Raw genomic sequence first — 18,232 nt, forward strand, 5'->3', positions numbered from 1 at the left:
AAGAAGCAATCATCTTCTGATTTCATAACTGCAGTCACCGTTCACAGCGATTTCAGAGCCCAAGAAGAGGAAATCTGTCACTACTTCCACCTTTTCCCCTTCTATTCGCCATGAAGTAATAAGGCTGATGCCATGATCCTAGTTTTTTTAATATTTAGTCTTAAGCTGGCTCTTTCACTCTCCTCCTTCACCCTCATCAAGAGGCTCTTTAGTTCTCACTCCAGGAGGTCTGACTCTATGTGACTGACCACACCACTGTGGTTATCCAGGTCATTAAGACCTTTTTTTATACAGTTCTTCTGTGTAATTTTTTTTTTGTCTTCATTTTTTAAAATTAATTTATTTTTTATTGAAGGATAATTGCTTTACAGAATTTCGCTGTTTTCTGTCAAACCTCAACATGAATCAGCCACAGGTATACATATATCCCCTCCCTTTTGAAACTCCCTCCCATCTCCCTCCCCATCCAACCCTTTTAGGTTGATACAGACCCCTGTTTGAGTTTCCTGAGATATACAGCAAATTCCCTTTGGCCATCTATTTTACATATGGTAATGTAAGTTTCCATGTTACCCTTTCCATACATCTCACCCTCTCCTCCCCTCTCCCCATGTCTATAAGTCTACTCTCTATGGCTGTTTCTCCACTGCTTCCCTGTAAATAAATTCTTCAGTACCATTCTTCTAGATTCTGTATGTATGCATTAGAATATGACATTTACCTTTCTCTTTCTGACTTACTTCACTCTGTATAATAGGTTCTAGGTTCATCCACCTCATTAGGACTGACTCAAATGCATTCCTTTTTATGGCTGAGTACCATTCCATTGTGTATATGTACTACAACTTCCTTATCCATTCATCTGTCGATGGACATCTGGGTTGCTTCCACATTCTAGCTATTGTGAATATTGCTGCAATGAACAATGGGGTACATGTGTCTCTTTCAATTTTGGTTTCCTCAGGGTATATGCCTAGGAGTGGGATTGCTGGGTCATATGGTTTTTGTTTTTTTTTTAATGGGTTGTACCTTTTTATTTTTTTATTGAATGATAATTGCTTTACAGAATTTTGCTGTTTTCTGTCAAACCTCAACATGAATCAGCCATAGGCATACGTACATCCCTCCCTTTTGAAGTTGTGGTACATATACACAATGGGATATTACTCAGCCATAAACAGGAACACCTTTGAGTCAGTTTTTATGAGGTGGATGAACCTAGAACCTATTATACAGAGCGAAGTAAGTCAGAAAGAGAAAGATAAATATCGTATTCTAACACATATATATGGAATCTAGAAGAATGGTACTGAAGGATTTATTTACAGAGGAGCAATGGAGAAACAGACAGAGAGAATAGACTTATGGACATGGGGAGAGGGGAGGAGAGGGCGAGATGTATGGAAAGAGTAACATGGAAACTTACATTACCATATGTAAAATAGATAGTCAATGGGAATTTGCTGTATATCTCAGGAAACTCAAACAGGGGCTCTGTATCAACCTAGAGGGGTGGGATGGGGAGGGAGATGGGAGGGAGTTTCTTCTATGTATTCATGCCACCTCTTCTTAATATAATCTGCTTCTATTAGGTCCATATCATGTGGACCTAACCATATGTTAGGTATGTTAACAGTATGTTATTGTGCCCATCTTTGCATGAAATGGTTCCTTGGTATCTCTAATTTTCTTGAAGAGATCTCTAGTTTTCCCCATTCTATTGTTTTCCTCTATTTCTTTGCAATGTTCACTTTAGAAGGCCTCTTAACTCTCCTTGCTATTCTTTGGAACTCTGCATTCAGATGGGTATGTCTTTCCTTTGCCTTTCACTTCTCTTCTTTTCTCAGCTATTTGAAAGACCTCCTCAGGCAACCATATTTCCTTTTTGCATTTCTTTTTCTTAAGAAAAAGAGTCCTTTGAGGCAGGTCATTATGTATGATTATAGTAACAACAGCAACGAAAAGCAAGTCAAAGAAACATTTCCAAAATGGAGTCAGAATTGGTTCTTCTCTGCAGCACAGGTGTATTAATATGCCCAGGAGCGAAACTGCTGGATCATGTTGCAACTCTACTTTTAGTTTTTTGAGGAATCTCCATACTATTTTCCATAGAAGCTGCACCAATTTGCATTCCTGTCAAGAAGGTGGGAGGGTTCCCCTTTCTTCACATCCTCTCTAGCATTTGTTATAAAATTTATTACTTCTACTACTATACAGTATGCCTTCCTTCTACACATAATACATGTTTCTGGCAAAACTGGCATTCTGAAAAATTAAGCACTGAAGCATTATGGAGAAAAACATGGCTGTGAGTGGATTACTTAGAACCTAAGCAACTTTGTCACCAAAGCCCTACAAGAGAGATCATTGTTACCTTGAAATCATTACCTTGGCAGTTTTCCCTGATGTCTAGAGGCTGCCTCAGAAGATATTGGTAAATGCACAAACACACCATGTGGGGATTCTGGATGGCATTCTGAGACAAGCAGGGGCTCTCCCCATTCACTGAGCCAGTGGCTGCTCCTACGTAGGGTCAGCAAAGAAAGGGGTACAACCATCAAGCAGGGTGCAAATCATGCAGGCGTTCATTGTCAGTTTGCTTCAGATGGAGCTGAAAAGGCTTCTGCCTGGGTAGTAGCCATCTGAGAGCTTTGCCTTTTGTTTCCTGCTGAGGTTTTTAATTCTACTTATATAACCTGGCTCCCCCTGCCTAAGAAAAATTGTGTATAAACCAACACAATTGCAACCTATTGGACAAAGGAATATCTGCTATAGCAAAATATAATTGCTCTGGGAAAATGGGGAAACAATAATATTTTCAGTTTCTACTGAATAAGTCAGTTTGAGATCCTGAATTTGATATCATGACAGGTTTCACATGTGAACAAAGAAGGTCGGGGGCCACGTCAACAAACAAAGGATGCTGAGGCCGTCAAGCCATCAAGCCAGCAGCCACCGCAGCCTGCCCTGACTGTGTACCCTGAGAGGATTCAGATTGGAGAAAAGCAGGATACTGGCTCCAGGTAGCTGAGATACATATCAAAAGATGACTTCATTGAGCCCAGACTCTTGCATCTTCATATACATAGGAAAGCACTAAATTCATTAACTTGAAATGTCTGGCTTTTCTTTAATTAACAGTAATCTTTTGATGTTACAATTACCTGAATTTTGTTGCCAAAACCCTATGCATCCTAGCTTCTTCCTTAGCTCTTCAGAGCAGTTCCCTCAGAGCCATCTGTGAGACTGTCTCCCAGGCTTAAGTCCTCAAAACGTCCACCAAATAAAATATAACCTTCAACTTTTAGGTTGCAGTTTTTTTGTTTTTAAATCAGCACACCTTTGGGAATTTGTAGAGTGGAGGCACTTTTAAGTGGCTACCCAGAAAGAGATTGTGAGTGCTATTTTAGATGTCAGCAAAGGGGATGCCATAATTATGAAAACAATTAGGATCCTGTCACCTATCATCTAGTCCCAAGAACTTGTTACTTCCTGTGCTGGAAACAACATAAACAATTCGTTCTTTGTCACAGATCCTACAATCAGTTGGCATACTTAACTACATTGTATAATAAAAAATTTGTTTAAATTACGACATAGAAGTTACTAGGAGATAGAAAGCATACCAGTAATTTGAATAGGAAAATTAAATGTGATGAAATGCTAGCTCTTAATAGATGGTAAACTATTACAAGACAATTTTTAAGGGTTCTCAGTCCTACAGACATAGTGTTAACCAAAAACTGGGTTTGCCTCTTGGTGGGTGTCGAGCCAATAGGCACAACCAAACCAAAGAGCAGAAGAAGGAAGAATTTATTATTAGTTGAAGCAAGTAAGGAGAATACCAAAGATCTTTCCCAAAGCAGTGTCTCCCTGAACAGCAAAATTCGGGAAGTGTTAAGCTCAGGGTACATGTATATTCATGAAGGGGCTTGAGCAGAGGAGAATTCAGCATAGAATTTTGACAAAGGCTGACAGAGTCCAGGCTTTACTTAACTGAAGTAAGGAGAGTCAATGTCATTCCATCCTCCACCTGTGTGAGGGGTCTCTGTTTCTGCAATCAAAGATATATGTTTATGAATATCCTTTGAGGAAGTACTAGGACTCTGATTTATCACTGTACTATTGTTTGGCTGCCTCTTTTCTATTCCTTCATGCCTCTGTTCCCTTAAGATCGTTAATTGCCAAGATATGTTCAAGGGCAAGCAATGAGGCCAGGCTTTGATTATAAAACGTTTTGGGCCAAAAATGACTTCTCTTATGCCAAGAAAACCATTCCTTGTTCTCTTTGTCTGGGGACCCCCTAACCTATCTGCTTATAGTAGCAATTTTGCAGAAAGCAGTTACTCCTTCTGTGGCTGAGAGAATGTGAACAAGGACCATCTGAGAAACTTAGGCAAGAGCCACAGGCCCTGGAAGGCTGAGCTGCAGGTCTCTTTGCAGACGGTGCGTTTGCACGGGGGTGTGCATCCTATCAGAGCAACTTGCTGGAGGGCCTGGGCAGGGACTGGCCCATATGAGAAGCCTGTCTCCAGCCGTCACAGCATGCGCTTGATCTCGCCATCTACATCACGTTCAGGTGTGGACGAGACCCGTTGGGTGTCATTCATTGGGTGCTGCTCCTTTAATACGAGTTCTTAAATTAGAGAGCTGTTGATTAAAGAGACAAGTCATCAGCTTCCTTTCCCCTCCCCCATCACACCCAACATACACCCTATACAAGACAGGTATGTGATGGCCACTACAGAAAACCCCATTCAAAAGTAGGTGAGGAAGGGGAGCTACTGCGCACACTTACTCTGAAATCCAGCTGTCTCTGTAAGCAGCTCTTTGCAGGAAACTGCCCTCAGTGGGAGTCCCTTTCCTTCAGCAGAGCTGTATTGTCACTGCTTTCAAACCAGGCACCCCCACACTCTACGCATCTCTGGCCCACGCACACCTTTCAGATCTTTTAATCATGCAACGCTTTGCCTCACTTGCTGGTTCTTTCCATAGATCCAGGAAGTAGAAAGGAAGAATAAGTAATTAACAGATGACCAGATCTCTTTCCTCACTCTCTCTTCGGTGATCTCACAAATTGTGTGAACAAGATAATATCTCGGCGGACATCTCAAGGAGTGGACAAGCCTGCCCAAAGTGGGGCATGGCAACAGCCCTGACCTCCTATCTCAGCGATCAACTGAGATGGATCTAGGGTGGCTGTTTGAAGCAGGATCTCAGTTCTACAGCCAAGGATTGAACCCAGACCATGATGGTGAATGCACCAAATCCTAACCACTGGACCCACCAGGGACGGTTAGCTAGGAGCAGAGCCCAGGCTCTTTGTCTGCTCTGAAGAAGGAATTCAGCAAAGAGAAGGAAAGTCGTGAAATCAGTAAAGTGTTTATCAGGAGGAAAAAAAAAAAAGTACCTGCAGATGGACATGCAGGGGAGTTCAGAGAAAGAACCGAGGGCTTACACGGGGGAGGTTCTTCTGGGTTTCCTTTGGCCAATCACCTTGCTTGTCTGGCGTTGAGTCCACGTGTGATCTGGCTCAGGGCCCTCCTCTGTGTGCACGTGCGTCTTTTAGCCAAGATGGATTCCAGAGCGAGGGTCTCCGGGAAATTGACCGAACACGTTACAGCGCGACGCCCACTCCCTTCTCTGACCCCTGAGAAACCTTTCTGCACACGTGTCGTGTGGGAGGTCTCCTTGGCCTCAAGGATGAGAATCATGTGGTCTCTTTATCTTTCATCCAAGCAGGACTCGGCTCCTCCTTGCCCCAGCCGCTATCTTTATCGTGAAGTATCTGTCCATAGGAGACAGATTCCAGCTGCTCAGCCTAAGACCCGTCTATCTCTTCTCAAAGGATTATTCCTCTTTTCCTTTTAAAACTTTCAGGTTCAAACAAAATCTTCGGAGGTGGTTTTGGTTACATTGAGTCCACCATCTCTACTCCACTTCCAGCATTCTGGTTAAAAGCAACTTTTCTTTCTACCAACATTTGTCTCTCTCTTGAGTATTGATTTTTGAGTAGCAAGCAACCAGATCTGATTCAGTAACTTCTGGGCCTCCAATTCCTTATCAAGACTCAATCCTACTCTCAGAGGGTTGGGTCCTTTGAATTCCAAATTCTGAAGCACGTCTGGCTCCAAGGATGTGGAAAAGGATGGTTGGCCCACACTCACAGACCGTAAGAAAAGGGCCTGGTAAACACTCACATTGCCCATTAATAATGGAGATTTTTCACATGCTGCTGTTGTGGCTTCTGTTTCCCCACAGAGATCAGTCTCCAGGAAGTGAGATTCCAAGAAGCTCAGAGGCAAGCCTGTTCCAGGACCATACTTTCTGCCTCTGCACTGACAGATGATTCCCTGAAACAGCCACAAGAGTACAAGCTTGGTGGAGTGGAGTAGGGCAGAGCCTTGGCAAATGTCTCATATACTCCAGGCGCTGTGCCAAAGGCTTCATCTCATCCAACCTTCCAGAGGCCCTGTGAGGTAGGGACTACATCCCATTTGCGTCGGCCCACTTGTGCCCATTTAGATGAGGAAACTGAGGGTTACAGATATTGCAGTGTGCTCAGGTTTGCCAACTAGAAAACTGCAATAAAAATTCTGACATGACTTTCTCTGTCAATTTTCTGTTCTTTGCTATTCTGGTGGAAATTTAAGATGCTGAACTCTCAACTTTGTTTCATGAAAAACTAAACGTGCAAGACTGCTGGATTGTTACAATGTCAATTTCCTGCTCAGATGCTACACAGTAGATTTGCAAGATGCTGCCATTAGGAAAAACTGGGTGAAGGGTATGTGGACTCTTTCTGTATCGTTTCTTACAACAACATACTAATTTAAAATTATTTCAAAATAAAAGTTTAATTTAAAAAAACCTGAAACTGTCCTACAAAGATGGTTTCCCTAGACTCCTTTTATACCTTTATGAGAGACAATGCCTTTGGCAAAGCAATGAGAAAACTGAAGGGTGAGGTAATAATGATGATTTATTTCATTATTACTTCATTGATCTATGTATTCCATCCACCTTCTGTTTTCCTATCTTAGTATTGCTTGAGCATAGATTGGAATTATTAATAATTAAGTTATAGAATGATACAATAGCAAAATATTATAACACAGAGAGAAGGATCCCCAAAGACTGCTTAGATACTAAAAGGTCGCTTTGATCTCTAAAAAGATCCAATAGACCCATATGATAATTGCTAAGTAGAATGATAGGTTTTAGATAGATAGATAGATAGATCAGTACATGATAGATAGGATTTTTTTTTCTTGGTTCTTTGGAACAACTTAATGAAGAAGAAAAGTCAGTGAAATATCAATCCATACAAATAACTGAAATTCCTCGATAAAGCAACTCAGAAACTGAAATGGGGTCTAGTAGCCCATAACGGTGTCCCTAGGGTTGAGATAGAATCCAAACCCTTAGCTTGGCCAACAAGGCCCCATGTGCCAGCCCCTGCTGCTTGCCACCTCCCTGGACTCTCTGCATTGTGACCCTCTCACAGTCTCTGCTCTGGCCACACTGGCCTGCTCCTCCATCCTGTTCAGTCTTGTCTCAGGGTCGCAGTACAAGCTGGCCCCTCTTTCTGGAGGCCCGCCTTTGCTGACCACCAAGCCTGGGTCAGTTTCTTTTTCATAAGCTCTTACAGGATGGAGTTACTACCTTTGGGGTATTCCTCTCCACCTGTAACTGTTTATTCACAAGTGGATTTTTTTTTTATTGGAGTCTGTCTCCCCTGGGAGGCCAAAGTCCCTGTGAGAAGAAGCCTGTTCCCATTTCTACACGTTATTGCATCCACAGCCGACAGCAGTCACCTGCCTCCTCCCTGAGACCCTAAAATTATGAAGAAGAACAAAGTACAGGCCAGAGGATCAAAATGGCAAGACGTGGCCCGAGGTAGCTGCAGACCTCCACTGTTGACTCATGTCAGAATTTGTGCTCATTTAAAGGTCAGGGATCTTTTAACACTCAATTTCGAATTTCTGGCTTCTCTTGTTAAAAAAAAAGTTCTGTGACCATATTGCCTTGAACTGCCTAGAGCTGAGCAGTGACAGCTCCAGTTAGGAGAGGAACCTACTCTCCAACTCAGACGTCCACTCCCAGCCTGCTTCTCATCTCTCCTTCTTGCCTCACAGATGGAGCTGCAAGCCCCATAGAGCTCCAAGGAGGCTTGGCACTGTGAATCACTGTGCTCTTTAGGGATCCTGGTCAGCATTTTAAGAGAACGTTTGTTGAAAGAGTAAATCAGGGCTCCCCGGGCAGTGCAGGAGACAGTTTTGACCCCTGATCCGGGAAGATCCTACATGCTGCGGAGCAACTAAGGCCATGAGCCCCAGCTACTGAGCCTGTGCTCTGAGGCCTGGGAGCCACAGCTACTGAGGCATGCTACAGCCTGTGCCATGCAACGAGAGAAGCCACCGCAGTGAGAAGCCCGCATACTGCAGTTAGAGAAAAGCCCGCACAGCAACGAAGACACGCCTCAGCCAAAAATAAATAAATAAAATGATTTTTTTTAAAACGTGGTAAACTGGAGAATGGAAAGGCAAACCATCAGTAATCTTTCAACAAGAACCCCACGAACAGTATGAAAGGCAAAGAGTAGTAATGATTATTAATAATTAAGTCATAGAATGATACAATAGCAAAATATTATAGCACAGAGAGAAAGATCCCCAAAGACTGCCACCAGAAGATGACCCAGAAGATGACCCCCTAGATCAGTAGTGTGCAGGTGCTCCTGGGCAAGAGTGGAGAAAGAGCTCCAGAAAGAATGAAGAGGCTGGACCAAAGAAGAAAACACTCAGTTGTAGAGGTGTCTATTGGTGAAAGTATAGTCCATTGCTGTAAAGAACAATATTGTGTAGGAACCTGGAATGTTGGATCCATGAAACAAGGTACATTGAACGTGATCAAGCAGGACGTGGCAAGATGAACATCGACATTTTAGGAATCAGTGAACTAAAATAGATGGGAATGGATGAATTTAATTCGGATGGCCACGATATTTACTACTGTGGGCAAGAATCCCTTAGAAGAAATGGAGTAGCACTCATGGTCAACAAAAGAGTCTGAAGTACTTCGGTGAAATCTCAAAAACAACAAAATTATCTCAGGTTGTTTCCAAAGCAAACCATTCAACATCACAGTAATCCAAGTCTACGCCCCAACCACTGATGCAGAAGAAGCTGAAATTGAACAGTTCTATGAAGACCTACAACCCATTCTAGAACTAACACCAAAAAAAAAGATGTCCTTTTCATCACAGAAGATTGGAATGCAAAAGTGGGAAGTCAGGAGATACCTGGAGTAACAGGCAGGTTTGATCTAAGAATACAAAATGAAGCAGGGCAAAGGCTAACAGGGTTTTGTCAAGAGACCACACTGGTCATGGCAAACACCTTCTTCCAACAACACAAGAGAAGACTCTACACACGGACATCAGCAGATGATCAATACCAAAATCAGATTGATTATATTCTTTGCAGCCAAATATGGAGAAGCTCTATACAGTCAGCAAAAAAAAAAAAAAAAAAAAAAAACAGGAGCTAACTGGGGCTCAGATCATAAGCTCCTTATTGCAAACTTCAGACTTAAATTGAAGAAAGTGGGGGAAACCACTGGGCCATTCAGGTATGATCTAAGTTGAATGAAGAATAGATTCAAGAGATTAGATCTGATAGACAAAGTGCCTGAAGAACTATGGATGAGGGTTCATAACATTGTATAGGAGGCAGTGACCAAAACCATCCCGAAGAAAAAGAAATGCAAGAAGGCAAAATGGTTGTCTGAGAAGGCTTTACAAATAGCTGGGGAAAGAAGAGAAGCAAAAGGCAAAGGAGGAGGGAAAGGATATACTGAACCGAATGCAGAGTTCAGAGAACAGCAAGGAGAGATAAGAAAGCCTTCTTAACTGAGCAATGCAATGAATAGAAGAAAACAATAGAATGGGAAAGACTAGAGATCCATTCAAGAAAATTAGAGATACCAAGAGAACATTTCATGCAAAGATGGGCACAACAAAGGACAGAAAAGCAAGGACCTAAAAGAAGCAGAAGGTATTAAGAAGAGGTGGCAAGAATATACAGAAGTACACAAAAAAGGTTTTAATAATTCAGATAACCACAGATAACTGGAGGTTAGTGACATTGTACAGGAGACAGGGATTAAAACCATCCCCAATAAAAAGAGATGCAAAAATGCAAAATGGCTGTCTGAGGAGGACTTACAAAAAGCTGTGCAAAGAAGAGAAGCAAAAGGCAAAGGAGAAAAGGAAAGATATACCATTTGAATGCAGAGTTCCAAAGAATAGCAAGGAGAGATAAGAAAGCCTTCCTCCGTGATCAGTGCAAAGAAATAGAGGAAAACAATAGAATAGGAAAGACTAGAGATCTCTTCAAGAAAATTAGAGATACCAAGGGAACATTTCATGTAAAGATGGGCTCAATAAGGGACGGAAATGGTAGGGATCTATCAGAAGCAGAAGATATTAAGAAGAGGTGGCAAGAATACACAGGAGAACTATACAAAAAAGATCTTCACGACCCAGATAATCACAAGGTCTGATCACTTACCTAGAACCAGACATCCTGGAATGTGAAGTCAAGTGAACCTTAGAAAGCATCACTACGAACAAAGCTAGTGGAGGTGATGGAATTCCAGTTGAGCTATTTCAAATTCTAAAAGACGATGCTGTGAAAGTGCTACACTCAATATGCCAGCATATTTGGAAATCTCAGCAGTAGCCACAGGACTAGAAAAGGTCAGTTTTCATTCCAATCCCAAAGAAAGGCAATGCCAAACAATGCTCAAATTATCACACAATTGCACTCATCTCACACGCTAGGGAATTAATGCTCTAAATTCTCTAAGCCAGGCTTCAACAGTACATGAACTGTGAACTTCCAGATGCTCAAGCTGTTTTTAAAAAAGGCAGAGGAACCAAAGATCAAACTGCCAATGTCTGTTGGATTATCAAAAAAGCAAGAGAGTTCCAGAAAAACATATACTTCTGTTTTATTGACTATGCCTAAGACTTTGACTGTATAGATCACCACAAACTGTGGGAAATTCTTAAAGAGATGGGAATACCAGAATACCTGATCTGCCTCTTGAGAAATCTGTATGCAGGTCAAGAAGAAACAGAATTGGACATGGAAAAACAGATTGGTTCCAAATTGGAAAAGGAGTCCATCAAGACTGTATATTGTCACCCTGCTTATTTAACTTCTATGCAGAGTACATCATGAGAAATGCTGGGCTGGATGAAGCACAAGCTAGAATCAAAATTGCCAGGTAAATATCAATAACCTCAGATATGCAGATAACACCAACCTAATGGCAGAAAGGGAAGAACTAAATAGCCTCCTAATGAAAGTGAAAGAGGAGAGTGAAAAAGTTGGCTTAAAGCTCAACATTCAGAAAACTAAGATCACAGCATCTGGGCCCATCACTTCATGGCAAATAGATGGGGAAACGATGGAAACAGTGTCAGACTTTACTTTTTGGGGCTCCAAAATCACTGCAGATTGGAGTGACTGCAGCCATGAAATTAAAAGACGCTTACTCCTTGGAAGAAAAGTTATGACCAACCTAGATGGCATATTAAAAAGCATAGACATTACTTTGCCAACAAAGATCCATGTAGTCAAGGCTATGGTTTTTTTCTGTAGTCACGTATGGTTGTGAGTTGGACTATAAAGAAATCTGAGTGCTGAAGAATTGATGCTTTTGAACTGTGGTGCTGGAGAAGACTCTTGAGAGTCCCTTGGAATGCAAAGAGATCCAGCCAGTCCATTCTAAAGGAAATCAGTCCTGAATATTCATTGGAAGGACAGATGCTGAAGCTGAAACTTCAATACTTTTGGCCACCTGATGCGAAGAACTAACTCAGTGGAAAAGACCCTGATGCTGGGCAAGATTGAAGGCAAGAGGAGAAGGGGACGACAGAGGATGAGATGGTTGGATGGCATCACCGACTCGGTTTGATGGACATGAGTTTGAGTAAGCTCCAGGAGTTGGTGATGGTCAGGGAAGCCTGGCATGCTGCAGTCCATGGGGTCGCAAAGAGTTGGACAAAACTGAGTGACTGAACTGAACTAAACTGAACCACAGATAGTGCTGCACTCAATATGCCAGCAAATTTGGAAAACTCAGCAAGCACCACAGGACTGGAAAAGGTCACTTTTCTTTCCAATTCCAAAGAAAGGCAATGCCAAAGAACGTTCAAACTAATATACAATTGTACTCACTTCACATGCTAGCAAGCTAATGCTCAAAATTCAAAATCGCTGCAGATGGTGACTGCAGCCATGAAATTAAAAGACGCTTACTCCTTGGAAGAAAAGTTATGACCAACCTAGATAGCATATTGAAAAGCAGAGGCATTACTTTGCCAACAAAGGTCCGTCTAGTCAAGGCTATGGTTTTTCCAGTGGTCATGTATGGATGTGAGAGTTGGACTGTGAAGAAGGCTGAGCACTGAAGAATCGATGCTTTTGAACTGTGGTGTTGGAGAAGACTCTTGAGAGTCCCTTGGACTGCAAGGAGATCCAACCAGTCCATTCTAGAGGAGATCAGCCCTGGGTATTCTTTGGAAGGACTGATGCTAAAGCTGAAACTCCAGTACTTTGGCCACCTCATGTGAAGAGTTGACTCATTGGAAAAGACTCTGATGCTGGGAGGGATTGGGGGCAGGAGGAGAAGGGGACGACAGGGGATGAGATGGCTGAATGGCATCACTGACTCGATGGACGTGAGTTTGAGTGAACTCCGGGAGATGGTGATGGACGGGGAGGCCTGGTGTGCTGCAATTCATGGGGTTGCAAAGAGTCGGACACGACTGAATAACTGAACTGAACTGAACTGAGGCTTCAACAGTATGTGAACCAAGAACTTCCAGACGGCCAAGCTGGAATTTAGTAAAGGCAGAGGAACCAGAGATCAAATTGACAACATCCATTGGATCATAGAAAAAGAAAGAGAATTCGAAGAATTCATTGTCTATGCTAAAGACTTTCACCGTGTGGATCACAGCAAAATGTGGAAAATTCTGAAAGAGATGGGATTACCAGACCACCCTACCTGTCTTCTTAGAAACCTGTATGCAGGTCAAGAAGCAACAGTTAGAACGAGACATGGAGTGACAGACTGGTTGAAAACTGGAAAAGGAGTATGTCAAGGCTGTCACAAGGTGATAACACTGTTGTTACCCTGCTTATTCAACTTCTATGCAGAGTACATCATGCGAAATGTTGGGCTGAATGAATCAGATGCCGGGATCAAGATTGCAGGGAGAGAAATATCAATAACCTCAGACAGTTAGATGAAACCCTTCTAACAGCAGAGAGTGAAGAAGAACAAAAGAGCCTGTTGATGAGAGTGAAAGAGGAGAGTGGAAAAGCTGTCTTAAAATTCAACATTTAAAAATCTGAGCTCAAGCCATCTGGGCCCATCACTTCATGGCAAATGAATGGGTGAAAAGTGGAAAGAGTGACAGGTTTTATCTTCTTGGGCTCCAAAATCACTGCGGACTGTGACTGCAGCCATGAAATTAAGACGCTTGCTCCTTGGAAGAAAAGCCATGACCAGCCTAGACAGCATATTAAAAAACAGACATTATTTTGTTGACAAAGGTCCATCTAGTCAAAGCTATGGTTTTTCCAGTAGTTATGGATGGATGTGAAAGTTGGACCATAAAGAAGACTGAGCACGGAAGAACTTTGCTTTCGAATCGTCATGCTGGAGAAGACTCTTGAGAGTCCCTTGCACAGCAAGGAGATCCAACTAGTCAACCCAAAGGAAATCAACCCTGAATCCATTGGAAGGACTGATGCTGAAGCTGAAGCTCCAATACTTTGGCCACCTGATTCAAAGATCTGATTCACTGGAAAAGACCCTGATAATGGGAAAGACTGAGGGCAGGAGGAGAAGGGGCGACAGAGGATGAGATGTTTGGACAGCATCACTGACTCAGTGGACATGAGTTTGAGCTAACTCTGGAGGTAGTGAAGGTCAGGAAAAGCTGGTGTGCTGCAGTCCATGGAGTCACAAAGAGTTGGACATGACTTCGAGACTGAACAACACCAGTTCATTTCAGTTCAGTCGCTCAGTCGTGTCCGACTCTTTGCAATCCCATGAATCGCAGCACGCCTGGCCTCCCTGTCCATCACCAACTCCTGGAGGTCATTCAAACTCACGTCCATCGAGTCAGTGATGCCATCCAGCCATCTCATCCTCTGTCATCCCCTTCTCCTTCTGCCCCCTATCCCTCCCAGCATCAGAGTCTTTTCCAATGAATCAACTCTTCACATGAGGTGGCCAAAGTACTGGAGTTTCAGCTTTAGCATCAGTCCTTCCAAAGAATACCCAGGGCTGATCTCCTCTAGAATGGACTGGTTGGATCTCCTTGCAGTCCAAGGGACTCTCAAGAGTCTTCTCCAACACCACAGTTCAAAAGCATCAATTCTTCAGCACTCAGCTTTCTTCACAGTCCAACTCTCGCTTCCATACATGACCACTGGGAAAACCATAGCCTTGACTAGACGGACCTTTGTTGGCAAAGTAATGGTCTCTGCTTTTTAATATGCTGTCTAGGTTGGTCATAACTTTTCTTCCAAGGAGTAAGCGTCTTTTAATTTCATGGCTGCAGTCACCATCTGCAGTGATTTTGGAGCCCAAAAAGATAAAGTCTGACACTGTTTCCACTGTTTCCCCACCTATTTCCCATGAAGTGATGGGACCAGATGCCATGATCTTCGTTTTCTGAATGTTGAACTTTAAGCCAACTTTTTCACTCTCCTCTTTCACTTGCATCAAGAGGCTTTTTAGTTCCTCTTCACTTTCTGCCATAAGGGTGGTGTCATCTGCATATCTGAGGTTATTGATATTTCTCCCAGAAATCTTGATTCCAGCTTGTGCTTCTTCCATACCAGCGTTTCTCATGATGTACTCTGCATAGAAGTTAAATAAGCAGGGTGACAATATACAGCCTTGACGTACTCCTTTTCCTATTTGGAACCAGTCTATTGTTCCATGTCCAGTTCTAATTGTTGCTTCCTGACCTGCATACACATTTCTCAAGAGGCAGGTCAGGTGGTCTGATATTCCCATTTCTTTCAGAATTTTCCACAGTTTATTGTGATCCACACAGTCAAAGGCTTTGGCATAGTCAATAAAGCAGAAATAGATGTTTTTCTGGAACTCTCTTGCTTTTTCGATGATCCAGCAGATGTTGGCAATTTGATCTCTGGTTCCTCTGCCTTTTCTAAAACCAGCTTGAACATATGGAAGTTCACGGTTCATGTATTGCTGAAGCCTGGCTTGGAGAATTTTGAGCATTACTTTACTAGCGTGTGAGATGAGTGCAATTGTGTGGTAGTTTAACAATTTAAAAAAAAAAAAAAGGAAAGAGTAAATCAGTAACCATAAATATCTGTGTGGTTAACCTCCAAACAGCTGCAGTACCACATGAAGGCACAAGGGGGCAGTGTGGTCTTATACATTCACAAATCCATCGTGGCTGGTAATGCTTTGAGATTAACAGGATAAATTGTCCTACAAACCCTTCTTGTTTGGTTTTTGGTTTTTAGTTCTTAACGAATTTGTTTGTTTGGTGAGATGGCAATGTACTGCTGTGTCCACATAAGCCCTTTCTCAATTTTCATTACCAACCAGACTTCAAATTCAGGATCATCTGAGTGTATATGCGTGTAATTAGGATGTGTATAATATTAAGATGATCTAAAACTAGGAGATATGAGGGCACGTATATATAGTTAGGATATATCTTAAAATTAGAATAAAGAAAAAATTAGAAGACAGAATTAGGCTATCTGTATACTTCTGTATATATGAAATATATATATACATACATATTCTAATTTTGTCTTTCTTCTAATTGTGTGTAATAGATGTATATTTTCTAATTTTAGGTATACATTTGATTAGAATATATAATTAAGATATAAAATATATTACATATAATATGTAAATTACATATATACTCAACTAATATATAATTAATTTATAGTTAGGTTATATAAAAAATTAAGATATGGGTATATAATTAAAATATATTTAAGATATATAATTATACAGATATAACTGAGCTATATATACATTTGGGGATATAAAAATTATTAGAATATGTATGTATAATCAGGTTGAACGATAGGAAATTGAAGATTTCAGCAGATATTCAACTGTTTTTGACCTACAAAAATGGCAATTTTATATGCTCAAGCTTAATATTTCAAATGGACCAAAGTAATCACATTTGTTGGAAAATTAAGCTCATTTTGTACAATTTTCCCCTGGAATCTTTTGTTCTCTTTTCTACTTCCAGTGTCCTCAATCTGTCAGTGATTTGAAAAACTGGTCCCTGATCATACTCGTGTGCAACTGTAGCCAGGAAACAGGAGCCAGCAAAAAGAGATGGTTTTGCTCTTTCTCTGTGGGAGGTCACAGGATACTATTTGTAGGAAAGGACATTACTTCTTTTTTCCAATATAGGTAGACCTCATTTCATTACACTTCACAGATAGTGGATTTTTTTTTTTTTTTTAACAATTGAAGGTTTGTGACAACCCTGCATTGAGCGAGTCCATCAGCACCATTTCTCCAACAGCATCTGCTCACTCGGTGTCTCTGTCACATTCTGGTAATTCTCCCAATATTATGAACTTTCTCATTATATCTGTCATAGTGACTGACCTGTGATCAGTGATCTTTGATGTTACTATTGTAATTTCAGGGGTGCCAAGAACTGTGCCCATATAAGGTGGTGAAAGTGAAAGTGAAGTCGCTCAGTCGTGTCCGACTCTTTGCAACCCCATGGACTGTAGCCCACCAGGCTCCTCTGTCTATGGGATTTTCCGGGCAATAGTACTGGAGTGGATTGCCATTTCCTTCTCCAGGGGATCTTTCTGACCCAGGGATCAAACCCAGGTCTCCGGCATTGTAGACAGACGCTTTACTGTCTGAGCCACCAGGGGAGGTGAGCTTAACGCATAAATGTGTATGTTCTGACTGCTCTCTCCTCCTCTCCTCAGGCCTCAACAGTATTGAAATTAAGCCAGATAACAGCCCTGCAATGGCCTCTAAGTGTTCAAGTAAAAGGAAGAGTCACACATCTTCATTTTAAATCAAATGCTAGAAATGATTCAGCTCACTGAGAAAAGCATATCGACAGCCCAGACTGGCCAAAAGCTTCCCTGGTGGCTCAGATGGTAAAGAGTCGGCCTGCAATGCAGGAGACCCAGGTTCGATCCCTGGGTCAGGAAGTTCCCCTGGAGAAGGAAATGGCAATCTACTCCAGTATTCTTACCTGGAAAATCCCATGGAGGGAGGAGCCTGACAGGCTTGGCGGGCTACAGTCCATGGGGTCACAAAGAGTCATACACAACTAACACTTTCACTTTCATGGAGCCAAATAGTTAACCAAGTTGTGCATGAATACAAATGGAAAGTTCTTGAAGGAAATGAAAAGTGCTGCACCAGTGAACACACCAATGATAAGAAAATGAAAGCCTTATTGCTGGTATGGAGAGAGTCTGAGTGGTCTGGATAGAAGAGCAAACCAGCCACCACATTCCCTTAAACCAAAGCCTGATCCAGAGCAGGACCCCCAACTCTCTTCAATTCTGGGAAGGCTGAGAGAGGCAAGGAGGCTGCAGAAGATAAGTTTGAAGTTAGCAGAGGTTGGTTCATGAGGTTTAAGGAAAGAAGCCGTCTCCATAATATAGAAGTGCAAGAAGAAACCACAAGAGCTAATGTAGAAACTGCAGCAAGTTATCTAGAAGATCCAGTGAAGACATTCATGGAGGTGGCCACACTAAACAAAACCCTGCTGCTGCTGCTCCTGCTAAGTCACTAGATAAACTCTATTCTCATTCACAGCCTCCTGCATTATATTTTCAGTTGACAAACTCAAGCACCCCTCCCTCTGGGACATGGTGCGAGGGCCCCCTGGGCTGATTTGAGTGCTGCTGCTCTGGGCCTCCCAGCCCCCAACTTACCCCTCTCTCAGCAGTTACTAAAGGCTGTGTGAACTGTTGGTTTATGCACTACAGGGTAAGCTGTTTGAGCCATTTTGTTTTAACCCCAGTTGTGTGGCCAACAGAATTCTTACTATTTGTTGACTGAAGTAACACGTTACCATTACTGAGCTGGCAGCTTTAAAAAGAGCAATAGTACTACTATTACTACTACTGTTGCTGCTGCTATTACTATT

Source organism: Bos taurus, chromosome 1 (assembly GCF_002263795.3).
Source record: "Bos taurus isolate L1 Dominette 01449 registration number 42190680 breed Hereford chromosome 1, ARS-UCD2.0, whole genome shotgun sequence".
NCBI classification, from domain to species: domain Eukaryota; kingdom Metazoa; phylum Chordata; class Mammalia; order Artiodactyla; family Bovidae; genus Bos; species Bos taurus.